This window comes from Lynx rufus, unplaced genomic scaffold (genome assembly GCF_022079265.1).
Source record: "Lynx rufus isolate CCGP_SWC_20201006 ecotype Redwood Valley unplaced genomic scaffold, mLynRuf1.p SCAF_18, whole genome shotgun sequence".
In the NCBI taxonomy this organism is placed as follows: Eukaryota; Metazoa; Chordata; class Mammalia; order Carnivora; family Felidae; genus Lynx; species Lynx rufus.
This window is the reverse complement of record NW_025814832.1, coordinates 115,001-119,370: the sequence shown is the minus strand read 5'-3', so window position 1 is coordinate 119,370 and position 4,370 is coordinate 115,001. Positions and strand designations below refer to the sequence as shown.

General features: G+C 61.3%; 1 non-coding gene across 1 annotated transcript; it reads right to left on the bottom strand.

Annotated features, from left to right (window-relative positions):
- Nucleotides 1–3,535: 3,535 nt before the first annotated feature.
- LOC124513645 (5.8S ribosomal RNA) lies at nt 3,536–3,688 on the bottom strand. Its single transcript, XR_006962474.1, has one exon. It is a non-coding gene; the product is annotated as a 5.8S ribosomal RNA (ribosomal RNA).
- Nucleotides 3,689–4,370: the final 682 nt, after the last annotated feature.

Here is a 4,370-nt window from a genome sequence, read left to right as displayed (position 1 = left end):
TTTGATATCCATATAAATCTGGGATACCATTAAAGACAATGCACCTGGGGTCCTGGCAATGATCTCAGTATGAACTGGGGAATCAGTTGGATTAGCCTGTGCTAATCTGCACAGATGAGTTAATTGTTGTGTTCTACACTGCACAGGTGATTTTGTGAACCCACAAGTGTGGAGTATACTTTCCCTTTCCAAGGACACTGAAGTGAAACACCATTCTGAGGAACATTCCCTACAAGGAAGCAAAATTGCAATTTTTAGAGCAAATGGGAACTTGCAAAATAAAACGAAATTCATCTCACGAGAGCTTGAAATTTCCAGTTTTCTTCCCTGAATTAAATCCTGTAGAATGTTCCCTATTGTTTGGTTATCTAGAAATCTTCAGATTTTATTTCACGTTATTTTTAGTAACACTACATGCTTATCATAAACAGGGAGAGTGTGAATTATTTGCATATTATGATGAACTAATTTCTGAATTATTCATTCCAAACACATTTTTGGCCCAAAATAGTTATTTTTTGAGCACTAAAAATTAAAATGAATAATACTCATGACCCACCACTTGTTTAATACATTTGACTCAATAAAAGTTTTCCTTTGAAATTTTTACTCCCTTTCATTGTGACACCATCATGAACATGGGATATTTCAAATCTCACATTTTATAACATTAACTTTCTCAGAAACAAACAATAGAATTTTTATACATTTTTATTTGCATGAAGGATATATCACAGTATATGAAAATTTCTCTAACCGGTTATTTTAAAAATTTTTCATATACTGAAGATCAATACATGATGGAACATAAGCTTACGTTCATCTTGCAACATTCCATTAAACGACTAGTATAGTTTAACATTTATTAATCTGTTCCTCTATTGATCAACATCTAATTGTTTTTTCCTAATTTTTAACTATGACTAAGTGTGTTCCTATCAACATTATGTACCTGTTAATTATTTAACTCACTTTACATTTCAGGTCACATACATTGACTTTTTTAAACAAGACTGGAATTTGAGTATTTCAAAATTTTGCAGACATAAGGAATAACATTTAAAAAATCAGAGCTACAACTATGGAAAACTTAAAGACTCACTGGTTACCTTTTTTTTCCAGAACTAAAAGCAAGTGATCAACTACTCTACGTGAAGGAATAGTTCTTGGCCATTACGGTACGCAATAATGACTCACACACTAAGAGTATAAAAAGAAGTTTACCATAAAGAATTTGATGTATTCCCCCCTTTTCTCTAATAAATGTAAACTTTATATTCATCTTCATTCCCCCCTTCTCCCAGTTTTGAACTAATGTACACATAATAAAGACTTGTCTTTTACTATTGTTCCCTATCTTTGGAACTAAAACAATTGATTATACTTAGGATAGCGATAGAACTTCAAAGATGTTTTCAACTTTCCCTTACGGTACTTGTTGATAATCGGTCTTTAGCCTTAGATGGAATTTACCACCCGCTTTGGGCTGCATCCCCAAGCAACCCGACTCCGGGAAGACCCGGGCCCGGCGCGCCGGGGGCCGCTACCGGCCTCACAGCGTCCACGGGCTGGGCCTCGATCAGAAGGACTTGGGCCCCCCACGAGCGGCGCCGGGGAGTGGGTCTTCCGTACGCCACATTTCCCGCGCCCCACCGCGGGGCGGGGATTCGGCGCTGGGCTCTTCCCTGTTCACTCGCCGTTACTGAGGGAATCCTCGTTAGTTTCTTTTCCTCCGCTGACTAATATGCTTAAATTCAGCGGGTCGCCACGTCTGATCTGAGGTCGCGTCTCGGAGGGACGCGCGCGCGCGCGCCAGGAGGAGCCCCGCGAGGCCAGGGCGGTAGGGGGCGACGAGAGGACCGGAACGCCGGCCCCGGGAAGAGGCCGCGCTCCGCAACCCACCCGGTTCTCCGGCCGACGCCCAACGACGCAAAACCCCAAACACAACGCCCGAGCCGCCCCCCCCAACCGACGACCCCCCCCCCCCGCCACGCACCCACAACCCCCTCCCCTCCAAACCCTCCGCGGGGGAGGGAGGGAGAGAGAGAGAGCGAGCGAGAGCGCGCGGGAGGGGAGAGAGCCGGGAGGGGAGGGGGGACGGGGAAGGTAAGGGTGCGCACGCGGGACGGACGGCGGAACGGCGGGCGGGCAGGCGGGAGCACGGGCCGGCGGCACAGGCGGGAGCCCTGCCGGGGTTGGAAGGCGGAGGGGGCGGCGGAGGAACGGAACGGGGGTTGGGCGGGGCCGAGGCGCGGGACGCGCCGCCTCGCGGCGGACCACCGGAGGGGGAACCGCGGCGAGCGGCGCGGGGCGGGGGAGCGAGGGGGGAAAGAAGCGGGCGCGGGCGCGGGGGGGGGGTCCGAGCGCGGCGGTCGCCCCCGACCGCCGGCCCTTTTCCCCCCCACGCGACACACCCGGCCTTCCCCCCCACACGTCCCACGTGCCCCGCGCTCCCGCCGCGGCCCCGGGCCGGGCCCGGCGGACGGCGCGGCACGCCTCCAACCACGAAAACCCCCGCGGAGAACCACACCGCCCCCGCGACAACGCGGGCTCGGGGCACGCAGTGCGCGGCGCGGCCGCAACCCGGGGGGAAGCGCGCAGCGGCGGGCGACGCCGCGGCGTCCCGCGGGCCGCCGCCGGGGCACGCATCCCCGGGGCGCAGCCCCGCGCGCGACTCGGCCTCGGCGCGAGCCGCCCCGACAGGGCAAAGGGGGCCGGGATCGCCAGCGGGGAGCGGGGGCGGGGCCGCGGCTCGGGCCCCGGACGCACGGCCGCGGACCGGGAGAGGAGGGGGCCACGGCCGGACCGCCGCGGTCGCCGCCCGGGGCAAGGCGGCGAGACCGACGGCGCTCCGGATCCGCACCTCCAACCCCCCACGACGGCCCACGGGACCGCGCGGCACGGGGCACCGCAAAACCCTCCCGAGACCCGGGCGGCGATCCCAAAGACCGCGTGCGGCACGAGGGATCTCCCCCAGAGGGACCGCGGCAGCGGCCGCGGCCCTCAGGCGCGAGCTCTCCTCGCCCTTCCCTTTTCTCGCGGGCGGCGACCGGCCTTCAGCCTCTCCCCCCCCCCACCTTTCCCCCCCCAAACCACCCCCCACCACCGCCCCACGGGCGCCGGCCCCCAGCCCCCCCCCGTCCCACGCCCTCCCACGTCCCACACGCGCGCCACCGCCGAGCGGACCCGGCGGGGCGAGGCGGGGGCGAGGGGGGGGGGCCGAGGGAGGCGGCGGGGACCGGACACACGGGGCCGGGGAGGGGGCGGGGAGGAGGAGGAGGAGGAGGAGGAAGGAGGGAGGGCGGCAGCGGCGGCCACCGTCGTCTGCACTTAGGGGGACGGAGGGCCCGGCGGCCAGGACGACCCCGTCCCCGGCCCGCGGACGACCCCGCACACCGTACCGCCGCGCAGGCGGGCGTGGCGGGGCGCCCTCGGGCGGGGCGGGCGCCGGCGGGGCGGGCCCTGCGAGGGAACCCCCAGCCGCGCCTTACCCCCGGGAGAGACACCCACCCGGGGGAGGCGATTGATCGGCAAGCGACGCTCAGACAGGCGTAGCCCCGGGAGGAACCCGGGGCCGCAAGTGCGTTCGAAGTGTCGATGATCAATGTGTCCTGCAATTCACATTAATTCTCGCAGCTAGCTGCGTTCTTCATCGACGCACGAGCCGAGTGATCCACCGCTAAGAGTCGTACGAGTTTTTGTGATCGCCGGGAGGGCCAACCCCGAAAAGGGGCGCCCCCCCAACCTGGCACAGCACATCCCCGAAGGGTGCCTCCGGCCGGCCAGCAAGAGACAACAGAGACCAGACTCCGAGAGGTCGGAAGGGTTGGAACGACAGGGCAAGTCCGGCAGCCCGCCCCGCCACGCGGACGCGCGGGGCGAGCTCGGAACAACCCCACAGGCGCCCAGGGGGTTCCCGCCTGTCCCCTCCCCCCAACACACACCCAAGGGACACGGGGCGCACGCACACGCACACGCCCACGCACCACCCGGCAGCCGCCGGGCAAGCCCCCTCCCGGCAACCGGGGAGGGAGGGCCGTGGCGTGGGCGCAAGCGCGGCGGCACCCCGGCCTGGGGCGCGGCGGGGGGCGGGCAGCGGAGTCTGGAGGAGACACGGGAAGACCAGCCTCCACGGCTCCCCACGGGCCCGACCGCCCCCGACCCGAGGCGGACGGGCGACCCCCCAAGGGTCTTTAAACCTCCGCGCCGGGACGCGCTAGGTACCTGGACAGGGTGGAGGCGGGCGAGGTGGGTGGGGGACGAGGGAGCGCCCGCAACACCGCCAACCACCTCGACGCCGACCCCCCCGGGGCCGCGGCCGGACCCCACAAAGGGCAACCGAGAGCCCCGACGCTGCCGGCCCGTGACGG